The sequence below is a fragment of the Boleophthalmus pectinirostris genome, unplaced genomic scaffold (genome assembly GCF_026225935.1).
Source record: "Boleophthalmus pectinirostris isolate CB_2022bp ecotype Guang Dong unplaced genomic scaffold, ASM2622593v1 HiC_scaffold_23, whole genome shotgun sequence".
NCBI lineage: Eukaryota > Metazoa > Chordata > Actinopteri > Gobiiformes > Gobiidae > Boleophthalmus > Boleophthalmus pectinirostris.
The window spans coordinates 39605207-39617881 of NW_026571207.1; the positions used below are offsets into that span (position 1 = coordinate 39605207).

Genomic DNA, 12675 nt, shown 5'->3' on the forward strand with positions numbered 1-12675 from the left:
TGTCTCCAAATCATTTCCCTTGTGGATCAATAAAGTTTGTCTAAGTCTAACAGAGTGTTTTCAGTTTGAGAGAAGAACTTAGTGAAGCGGCTGGGATGAAGATCAGCTCTTCTAAGTCTGAGGCCATGGTTCTCGACCGGAAAAAGGTGGCTTGCCCTCTCCGGGTGGGTGGGGAGTCTTTGCCTCAAGTGGAGGAGTTCAAGTATCTCGGGGTCTTGTTCACGAGTGAGTGAAGGACGGAATGTGAGATTGACAGGCGGATCGGTGCAGCTTCGGCAGTGATGCGGTCGCTGTATCGGACCATTGTGGTGAAGCGGGAGCTGAGCCGAAAGGTGAAGCTCTCGCTTTACCGGTCAGTCTTCGTTCCTACTCTCACCTATGATCATGAGCTCTGGGTAATGACCGAAAGGACAAGATACAAGCGCTCGAAATGAGTTTCCTTCGCAGGGTGGCTGGGCGCTCCCTTAGAGATAGGGTGAGGAGCTCAGTCACGCGGAAGGAGCTCAGAGTAGAGCCGCTGCTCCTCCACGTAGAGAGGAGCCAGTTGAGGTGGCTCGGGCATCTGTTCTGATGCCTCCTGGGCGCCTCCCTCGCGAGGTGTTCCGGGCATGTCCCACCGGGAGGAGGCCCTGGAGAAGACCCAGGACACACTGGAGGGACTATATCTCTCAGCTGGCCTGGGAACACCCCGGGGTTCCCCCGGAGGAGCTGGAGGACGTGTCTGGGGTGAAGGAAGTCTGGGAGTCCCTGCTTAGGCTGCTGCCCCCGCGACCTGGCCCCGGATAAGCGGAAGAAAATGGATGGATGGAACTTAGTGTAAATGTGGAGGGTTAGTGTGTCTGTGAAACTTGTGTGAATGAAACAAAACACAACTCCAAGTCTGTTTGTGATGAGAAAACAACATTATTTAAGAAAATATTGGGTCCGGTCAAGTGGTAACGGACAGAAACAGGGGCAGATTTTTTACATTCAAATGTCTCTTATTCAGAAACTAGAAATAAGTAAAGTATCAGAATGTAGGAAAGAGTTAACACTCCAACAGGGTAAAGTTAAACCTGTGATATTCTTTCAAGTTGTTGACAAAACATTAAAAAATTCATGTCGGTAACGGAGGGAATAAAATATGCAGCACTTTTTGGGCAATAAATACAAACAGTAATAACTAGCGGTTCTCACTTACATATCCTTAACACACTGGTTTGAATATTTGCTTCATATAGTTTTCTACCATATGGTACAAGATTAGGTTGAAAAACCTCTTACTTTTTGAGTCATGAGATTTTTTATTAAGAAAGGTCATGGTAACGGAGGGAAAATTGTGCAAGCAAATAGAAGGTGCATGATTTTACATAATTTGTCAACTTTTTTCTTCTGAATACTTTAATATTACTTCAAAATGAAAGGAAACTATTTCTATAAAATATGGCAAATTTTTATCATTGTAAATACTTTTTTTTTTTTTTTTTTTTTTGTCTTTGAAATTTGGGAAATAATTTTTGTTCCATGTTTCATACATGGTCTGTTTAAAACGTATGGAACTTTAGAACCAAAAATGGTACAGAAAAAAGGTAAACAGTTTCATAAACTAGAGTACATATTTATCTGTTGAATAAATTTTTATATCAGATGCATTAACTTGAATTTTTGGCCTTGCTGTTTACTTCTGCTTGACCGGGCCCTACTGTAATGCAAAACACCGGACTGGCCCTTTAACAGCCCCGTGATTTACCCGCATTCCTTCACTGAACTCTTTTGTCCAATCACCTCCGTCCTCCGTGTCTGCCGTTTCCTGTTTCTCGCATCTGCCGCGGTCAATCAGCGACGTGAGAAGTGCACGTACTCGTCCTCTCCTCCACACGGGCCTCCCTCCTCCCATCCCTTTTCTTTCCCTCTCAAAGAAAAAAAAACAAAAAAAAACACTACGACCTCCTCCTCCTTTCCTCAGAGCCCATCCCCCCTTCACCTCTCCGCTCCCGCAGCCGCCTCTGAGTACACGCGTGTCGGCCGCAGCGGACGCAACAGCCCAGCTATGCGCCAAACAACCAAACTTTGATCGGAGCCGTGTGGAGCCCCGTGAGCTGATTTTGATGCAGGACCGCGCTCTCCTGCACCACTTTTCTCTCGCCTGTGAACACGGAGACACGCGTCCCCGCCGTCTGCTGATCCCTACGCGCAAGGTAAGGCGAGTTTTGGCTGGAAATACGCGTTTGTTTTGGTTGAACAGTCGACTACTCGGAACAGATGCGAGTGCGTAAAGCCTGGCAGATGTGTAAAATGGTCCAAGGAAATTGTCTTGGCTGTGGTTCGCTAATTTGGAGAAAAAGTACGCGCGTATATTGGTTTCATCCATCAATTATCAAAACTAGACAAACGTGTTAGAAATGACTTGTAAAACTAGTACAGTAAGTGATTTTAAGAAGATTTTATTCCAATTTGATTTCAAGTTGCAGCCCACAGTAAGATCCAAAGGTAGTAAAAGAGTTAGAATTGCTCAAATTAGGTCAAAGAAATGCTACTAATTAGTTTACAGAAATAATTACCAAGATAAACAAAACTAGTACAGGTATCTATAAAGTAAAAGAAAAGATGGACATGTTATATTTTGTTACACCAAGATGCCTATACATTTAGAAATACCATTTTCTCCAACTAATATTAAAGGAATACTAGAATTGGACTACTACTATTAATGCTACTACTGCTATTACTACTACTACTATGGTTTTGACTGTACAGTATTTGGCTATTGTATCGTTCCCTTTTGAACTTTCTTCTAGTCATGTAGTTATTAGTTGTTTTAATATCACTTTGTTGTACAAGTACTACTACACGTTACGTTTGTCGACAGGAATAGATAATATATTGAGCTAAAGAATCATGAGCTGCTACTACTGCTACTGCTACTGCTACTTCTACTACTATTACTACTATTACTTTTACTATCGCTGCTACTACTACTACTACTACTACTACCACCACTACCACTACTACTACAACTACTACTATTACTACTACTATTACTACTCCTACAACTAATACTACTTCTACTACTGTTACTACTATTACTTTTGCTATCGCTGCTACTACTACTACTACTACTACTACTACAACTATTGCTGCTACTCTACTGCTGCTGCTACTACTACTACTACTACTACTACTACTACTTCTACTACTGTTACTACTATTACTTTTACTATTGCTGCTACTACTACTACTACTACAACTATTCCTACTCCTACAAGTACTACTGCTTCTACTACTGTTACTACTATTACTTTTGCTATCGCTGCTACTACTACTACTACAACTATTGCTGCTACTTTACTGCTGCTACTACTACTACTACTACTACAGCTGCTACTCTACTACTACTACTACTACTACTACTACTACTACTACTACGACAACTTCTACTACTACTATTACTACTACTATTACTACTCCTACAACTACTGCTACTTCTACTACTGTTACTAGTATTAGTTTTACTATCGCTGCTACTACTACTACTACTACTACTACTACTACTTAGGGGTGTCAAATTATCACGTTAATTGCGATTAATTAATTACAGTCAAATTTTGCACGTTATGTTTTTTAATCGCGTTAATCTCATTTTTAATCTCTAACTTTACTGTTTCTGTATGCGAGTTGCTTTATTATAAAATCAGTTTTTATTTGTTGTTGGGACAACAACACACACACAAAAAAAGCACATTTATAAAAAATTTTATTTCAGTAATTCCACTCATTGCCGGAAACCCACACAAAACGCGCGCAGTAAGAGCGTTGTAAACGTCATGTTAACGTTGGCGGCGTCAGTCGCACAATGGACGAGGTCGAAGAGCCAGTAGAACTGAGCAGCAGTGCACAGGTAAAAACACATTTGTGTCTTGGAAATTATTCTCCCGACGTGAAATATAAAAGAAAATAACAAATATAAAATCGCCTACAACTTAAATGTCACTGGTGAAAACAACCTGCATAGGCTCATGATATCTGCACTACTGTCCTATACACACACAAACACAACACACACACACAAACACACACAAACACACACAACACACACACACAAACACAAACACACACACACACACAAACACACACAACACACACACACAAACACAAACACAAACACAACACACAAACACACACAAACACACACACAAAACACACACACACACACACACACACACACACACACACAACACACAACACACAAACACACACACACACAAACACAAACACACACACACACACACACACAAACACACACACACACACACACACACACACAAACACACACCTTCATCATCGTCATCAACCTGAGAACGCACGGACCACGTTTCCTTCCGTAGTTACTGCGCGGACACCGCTGTCCTCCCGTGCGCCGCGTACGTTTTCTCGCATACGCCGCGTAAACCACGCTTCCTCCTGTGCACCTCTAAACCAGAACTAACACCAAGACTAAAACCAGGACTAACCCAGTCCAGGACTAAACCAGGACTAAAACCAGGTCTAAAACCAGGACTAAACCAGGACTAAAACCAGAACTAAAACCAGGTCTAAAACCAGGTCTAAACCAGGTCTAAAACCAGGTCTAAACCAGGTCTAAACCAGGTCTAAACCAGGACTAAACCAGGACTAAACCAGGACTAAACCAGGACTAAACCAGAACTAAAACCAGAACTAAAACCAGAACTAAAACCAGGACTAAACCAGGACTAAACCAGGTCTAAAACCAGGACTAAACCAAGTCTAAAACCAGGACTAAACCAGGACTAAACCAGGTCTAAAACCAGGACTAAACCAGGTCTAAACCAGGACTAAAACCAGGACTAAACCAGGACTAAACCAGGACTAAACCAGGACTAAAACCAGAACTAAAACCAGGTCTAAACTAGAACTAACACCAGGACTAAACCAGGACTAAACCAGGACTAAAACCAAAACTAAAACCAGGACTAAACCAGAACTAACACCAGGACTAAACCAGAACTAAAACCAGGTCTAAAACCAGGTCTAAACCAGGACAAAACCAGGACAAAACCAGGACAAAACCAGGACTAAACCAGGACTAAAACCAGAACTAAAACCAGGACTAAAACCAGGACTAAAACCAGGACTAAAACCAGGTCTAAAACCAGGACTAAAAACCAGGACTAAAACCAAAACCAGGACTAAACCAGGGACTAAACCAGGACTAAACCAGGACTAAACCAGGACTAAAACCAGGACTAAACCAAGTCTAAAACAGGACTAAAACCAGGACTAAAACCAGGACTAAAACCAGGACTAAAAACTAACAGGACTAAAACCAGGACTAAAACCAGGACTAAACCAGGACTAAAACCAGAACTAAAACCAGGTCTAAACCAGGACTAAACCAGAACTAACACCAGGACTAAACCAGGACTAAACCAGAACTAAAACCAGAACTAAAACCAGGTCTAAAACCAGGACTAAACCAGAACTAACACCAGGACTAAAACCAGGACTAACCCATTCCAGGACTAAACTAGGACTAAAGTAGGACTAAAGCAGGTCTAAACCAGGACTAAAACCAGTGATCTCATATATAAAGCATTTCTCTATCAATAATATTTTTAATATGGTTAAGGAAAGACTGGACTTTTTATTGTCTTTAAGTAGAAAAAAGTTATTATGTTCAGATTTCCTCGTCTTTGCTACTTTACAACAAACAGTTTCTTATTCATGGAGATTTGGGCTCAACAGCCAATTTGAAGAGAACAAACAAGATCAACATTTGCAGGATGTGGTTGCTACATTCATGTAGTTTTAAAAAGCATGACAATATCAAGTAATCCAAAGTATTCAAATTATGTTACTCACTTTAAGTAATTAAATGGATTAAGTTACAAACTATATTTTGGGATATGTAATCTGTAATCTGTAGGGGAATACATTTTAAAAGTAACCTTCCCAACACTACAGATTAGTAATAGTAATAATAATGATGATACTGTGGAATGTAAATGACTGCATCTGTTAGTTTGTTAAACAATAAATGACTTTATAAAGTCATTTTTTTTGATCTGCCACAATAATGTAATAATGAATTTAAATGAAAATACCTCAAATTGAAGGCTTTTCTCAGCAATTTTTAGGTGAGATTAAAAAGAGATGAATTAGATTAATTAATTACAGATCATAATGAATTAATCTCTCAATTTTTTTAATCGCATGACAGCACTACTACTACTACTACAGCTATTGCTGCTACTCTACTACTGCTGCTGCTGCTGCTACTACTACTACTACTACTACTGCTACTTCTACTACTGTTACTACTATTACTACTATTACTTTTACTATCGCTGCTACTACTACTACTACTACTACTACTACTACTACTACTACTACTACTACTACTACTACTACTACTACAACAACTATTGCTGCTACTCTGCTACTACTACTACTACTACTACTACTACTACTACTACTACTACTACTACTACTACTACTACTACTACAACTACTGCTACTTCTACTACTGTTACTACTATTACTTTTACTATCACTGCTACTACTACTACTACAACTATTGCTGCTACTCTACTGCTGCTGCTGCTACTACTCCACTACCACTATTACTGCTACTACCACTACCACTACTACTACCACTACTACTACTACTACTACTACTACTACTGCTACTACTGCTATTACTACTACTACTATGGTTTTGACTGTACAGTATTTGGCTATTGTATCGTTCCCTTTTGAACTTTCTTCTAGTCATGTAGTTATTAGTTATTTTAATATCACTTTGGTGTACAAGTACTACAACATGGTACGTTTGTCGACAGGAATAGATAATATTATACTGAGCTAAAGAATCGGGAGTTATTCAGAGTTGCAGTTTACAGTGTGAAATCAGATCATCGTTTCATATTTAAGTCAGAGGAAAAGTAGTAAGTGGGCTGCTTCAGTAATTGTCAAGGAAATAATTGAGCCAAAACAGGAAATAAAAATGACCAATAAAAGTATTTTTGACGTATACTGCTGTAAAAAACAGAGCTTTAGAAATAACATGATCGTCATGACAACAGCTCGACTAAAATCACTGAATTCAACAAGACTAGTACTAATGTAGGAATACTACTACTATTACTACTACTACTGCTACTACTACTACAACTATTGCTGCTACTCTACTGCTGCTGCTGCTACTACTACTTCTATTACTACTACTACTATTACTTTTACTATCGCTACTACGACTACTACTACTACTACTACTACTATTGTTACTACCACTACTACTGTTTTTACTACTACTACTACTACCACTACTGCTGCTACTACTACTACCACTACTACTACTACTACTACTACTGTTATACTACTGCTTAGTTTGACCATAAAGAATTGCATACAGTTCCTCTTTTTCATCTTCTTTTTGTTTTTGTAGAATTTGAAGTTCATAATTCGTAGTTACTATTTATTCTGTTCATAATATACATGCCTTATTTTTTATTCTACAGCAGTTTTAGTTTCACTTTGTGCGTGTGTGTTTTTTTTTTTAATAGTTGCACTACTTGGCATCTCCTTAAGTTCGTGACCGTTGTGGTAAAAGTCTTGATGACGTGAAACCACATAAAATAGTGCGATAAAGATTGCCTCACGCTGCAGGATCATGTGAGCAGATAAGACACACACACTGCACCGACTGTCTGTAAAGCTGCGCAAGAGCGTGGAAACCTAAACCAACACTTAAAGAACCCATGTAACGCTATTTTCTGATCTATAAATTAGGGGTGTGCATTGCCTTGAGTCTGACGATACGAAACATATCATGATTCGGCTGAGTTTTCTAGATTCCGGGCCTTTCTGTGTGGACTTTGCATGTTTCTCCCCGTGTCTGCGTGGATGGTTTCCTTCAGGCGTGCTGGTTTCCCCCATCAACCCAAAACATGCTAAAGGTCTCCAAGAACAGTTGATAGTCAAGGTCAGTTAAATACAATCAATCAATGAACCTGCCCAGGGACGACAGGTGGAAATTAGCACTGATGCTACAACCTGATATACAATGCATCTCTCCTGTTAAGGTTAATGCAAAAATTGTGCGCTTTCCCTGTCTCAAATAAATAAATTAAATTAAATTTGCATGTCACGATTCAATATATCACGATATATCCCAATACTAAAACAATGGATGATATATTGCGATTTATCAATAATAACTTCTAATAATACAGTCAACTACCCCTTCAAAAGAACACAACTATATGAAATATAATTTAGACATTTTTAAAAATCATGCGAACAGTGAATGTAACTGGGTCCGGTCAAGCAGAAGTAAACCGCAAGGCCAAAAATTCAAGTTAATGCATCTGATATAAAAATTTATTCAACAGATACATATGTACTCTAGTTTATGAAACTGTTGACCTTTTTTCTGTACCATTTTTGGTTCTAAAGTTCCATCCGTTTTAAACAGACCATGTATGAAACATGGAACAAAAATTATTTCCCAAATTTCAAAGACCTGCAAATCATGTAAATAAATGGATGTATTTCATCATATCTTGTTTGAACTGTTGATGAAGGTACATGATTTTTCAAAAAAAATGTATTTAAAATGATAAAAATTAGCTTGGAAGGACTGACATATTTTATAGAAATAGTTTTCTTTCATTTTGAAGTAATATTAAAGTATTCGTAAGAAAAAAGCTGACAAATTATGCAAAATCATGCACCTTCTACTTGTTTGCACAATTTTCCCCCCGTTACTTTTCCCTCCGTTACCATGACCTTTCTTAATAAAAAATCTCATGACTCAAAAAGTAAGAGGTTTTTCAACCTAATCTTGTACCATATGGTAGAAAACTATATGAAGCAAATATTCAAACCAGTTTGTTAAGGATATGTAAGTGAGAACCGCTAGTTATCACTGTTTGTATTTATTGCCCAAAAAGTGCTGCATATTTCATTCCCTCCGTTACCGACATGAGTTTTTAAATTTTTTGTCAACAACTTGAAAGAATATCGCAGGTTTAACTTTACCGTGTTGGAGTGTTAACTCTTTCCTGCATTCTGATACTTTACTTATTTCAATAGTCCCTCTAGTTTTTGAATAAGAGCTATTTGAATGTAAAAAAAATCTGCCCCTGTTTCCCTCCGTTACCACTTGACCGGACCCATATAACACACAAACCCTGCACATATAGGCTGAGTTGGTTCACAGTCAATATCCAGATCTCAAGTTACGATATTTATTGTGATATTTTAGAGAGACTGATATAATTGTAGATTAGACTTTTTTTTTTTTTTACACACTGACAAGGTTTTGATATGAATTATTACAGTCATAATCTGAAGAATTCAAGTAAAAAACATATAACTTCATGTTGTCTGCGCTGAAATGAATCATGGGATATGTAGTTCCCGATGTTTATTAGTTATTGCTACTGTAAAAAATGCATTGTGATGCTCCACGGTATTATTATGAGACTTTTGACAATACAATATCACGATATTTCGGTTATTTTTACATCCCTGGTTTTTACTGAATTAAAGGTAAAAGAAGCTGTTAACTTGAAAACTGCCTCTGCATGACATCACAAGGTGGAACAGAGGATTTTGAGCTTTATATGTAGACAGCCTAATGATAAAGAGTTACTCAAATGTATGATAATGGGGGGAAAAAAAACACAACTCCAGGTCTGTTTTTAAGGAGGTAACAACATTATAACATGATTTAAAGCTCACAAGAGTCCATTTTGTGTAATATGGGATCTTTAATTTAATAAGAAGCAAATAATAGCTTTGATTTTTTAAAGATTAAACCAAACATAACACACTTGAACAATGACCTGAAACTTTTTGCTAATTGAAGGAAAGGAGGCTGGTTTTCTTATGTCCTTTTTGAATGAGTTTTGAATGTCTAATTAACTTTTTGATGCATTTATTTCATTTTCATGTGTATATTTTTATAATGCCTCGTTTTAGTTCGTATTTGAAAATCTGCATTTTTCCCCCCCCTCTCTCTCTCTGACAGGTATTTTTGATTTTCTATTTATGTTTTATCTTTGGGATTCTGTTCAAAGTCCACATTTTAAACACGTCCAGAAGAATTGCTACACTAAGGCAAGACGCATTTCACAATACGTACTAAGGATGGGCATTCGATAAAATTTTCTTAATCGATCGTCAGGAGAATTAATGATCGATTTTCGATTAATCATTAATGTTTTTACATTAAAATTATCAGCATTATTGCTATTACTAATCTGCATAAATAAACTCAACTTTACAACATATAAACCATCACCACTCTAGAGCCACATCAGCCCGTTTGAGAATATAGGCTACATTCAGACTGCAGGGTTTATTCTCAATTCCGATTTTTTTTGTGAAATTCGATGTTTTTGCGAGGTCGTTCACATTTCCAATTAAATGTGACTTGTATGTGATCTCCAGTGTGAACATTAAATGACCCAAAAGTGTCCCGCATGTGCACTGGAGACACGACGACGTCAATCGCAGCGAGCGTGCTCTGTGTTTACAGAAGTTGTCCAAACATGGACATGAGCATCGAGCACCTGGAGATTTTAAAGTTCTTCTCGTACCAGAGCCAGAACATGAACAACTTACTTGTTTTAAGGAGGAGATTGAGAAGGAGAAGGACGAGGTTTTTGGCCGTGGTTTTTTTGTGGGGCAGCGGCAGCAACGTCTGTTGAAAGGAACATGTGGATGTGGAGACATAGCCAAGAGTGGTGAGTGGTGATGTGCTTCACTTCAGTGACACGGAGTTCATTAACAATTTTCGCCTACTTCAGAGCAGAATAGTGTCGTTTGTGGCTTGTTTATAATGTGTAGGTCGAATGAATGCGCTTTGACCGTTCAGACTGAAGTCACATGTCAAAAGATCGGATATGTATCAGTTTCGGGAGCACATATCCAAGTGTCCTGGGTCACATTTGAAAAAATCGGATCTGTGTGGTTCAGACTGTCATTAAAAGATCGGATACAGGTCACATAGGGGCCAAAAAATCGGATTTGGGTCACTTCAGGCTGCAGACTGAACGCAGCCATAATGTGTTTAATTCAGCTTTGCCACATTTGTTTATGTCTTACAGAAACGAAACTTAAAACCACATGTCCCATTTGCATAAACTATTAGCGCTGCTCATTTCACTCACTTTATTTATGTTGGTCACTTTATTTCTTTTGGCTTCTGTTGTGATGAAAAGACTGAAAGGGACAAGGAGGATCTCCAAAGAGCCAGAGCCGAAACTGGGCACAACTCCAGTGTTTGTGTCAGACGCAGCCTCATCTCCTCACAGAAACCTACATTCAGTGTCAATAAAAATGAACATGATCGACGAAATTTTTAACAAGTCGACTAATCATGCCCATCCCTAGTATGTGCAGATATAAACCACACAGTTAGCAGAATAAGACTGTTTAAGGAGGAGATTGAGAAGGAGAATGATTGTTTGGAGGAAAAGATGGTGCTTCAGAAATGGCAGGCTTTTGTCATTTGCTTTTCCTTTGCTATTTCATTTCAAATTGTGTTTTCGTTTCCATTGCGATTCATCTTACCATCCTATTTCAGACACATATTTGGCTTTCACTAGTGCTGTCATGCGATTAAAAAAATTGAGTTCATTATGATCTGTAATTAATTAATCTAATTAATCTCTTTTTAATCTCACCTAAAAATTGTTGAGAAAAGCCTTCAATTTGAGTTATTTTCATTTAAATTCATTATTACATTATTGTGGCAGATCAAAAGACTGATATAGAACAAAAAAAAGTGACTTTATAAAGTCATTTATTGTTTTACAAACATTAACAGATGCAGTCATTTACATTCCACAGTATCATCATTATTATTACTATTACTAATCTGTAGTGTTGGGAAGGTTACTTTTAAAATGTATTCCCCTACAGATTACAGATCCCAAAATGTAGTTTGTAACTTAATCCATTTAATTACTTAAAGTGAGTAACATAATTTGAATACTTTGGATTACTTGATATTGTCATGCTTTTTAAAACTACATGAATGTAGCAACCACATCCTGCAAATGTTGTTCTTGTTTGTTCTCTTCAAATTGGCTGTTGAGCCCAAGTCTCCATGAATAAGAAACTGTTTGCTGTAAAGTAGCAAAGACGAGGAAATCTGAACATAATAACTTTTGTCTACTTAAAGACAATAAAAAGTCCAGTCTTTCCTTAACCATATTAAAAATATTATTGATAGAGAAATGCTTTATATATGAGATCACTGGTTTTAGTCCTGATTTAGACCTGCTTTAGTCCTAGTTTAGTCCTAGTTTAGTCCTGGTTTTAGTCCTGGTTTTAGTCCTGGTGTTATTTCTGGTTTAGTCCTGGTTTTAGTCCTGGTTTTAGTCCTGGTTTTAGTCCTGGTTTTAGTTCTGGTTTAGACCTGGTTTAGACCTGGTTTAGTCCTGGTTTTAGTTCTGGTTTAGTCCTGATTTAGTCCTGGTTTAGTCCTGGTTTAGACCTGGTTTAGTCCTGGACTGGGTTAGTTCCGGTTTTAGTCTTGGTGTTAGTTCTGGTTTAGAGGCGCACAGGAGGAAGCGCGGTTTACGCAGCGTACGCGAGAAAACGTACGCGGCGCACGGGAGGACAGCAGTGTCCGCGCAGTAACTAAGGAAGGAAACGTGGTCC

The 12675-nt window shown here is 38.2% G+C and overlaps 1 protein-coding gene across 2 annotated transcripts in view; it reads left to right on the forward strand.

Moving 5' to 3' along the window:
* The first annotated feature begins 1765 nt into the window (after window positions 1-1765).
* Window positions 1766-12675, forward strand: part of arhgef37 (Rho guanine nucleotide exchange factor (GEF) 37) — a 91885-nt gene continuing 80975 nt past the window's right edge. For both annotated transcript variants that reach the window (XM_020937756.2, XM_055159159.1), the window contains exon 1: window positions 1766-2177. The gene's annotated coding sequence lies outside the window, so the exon portion shown is untranslated. The remainder of the gene's footprint in view (window positions 2178-12675) is intronic.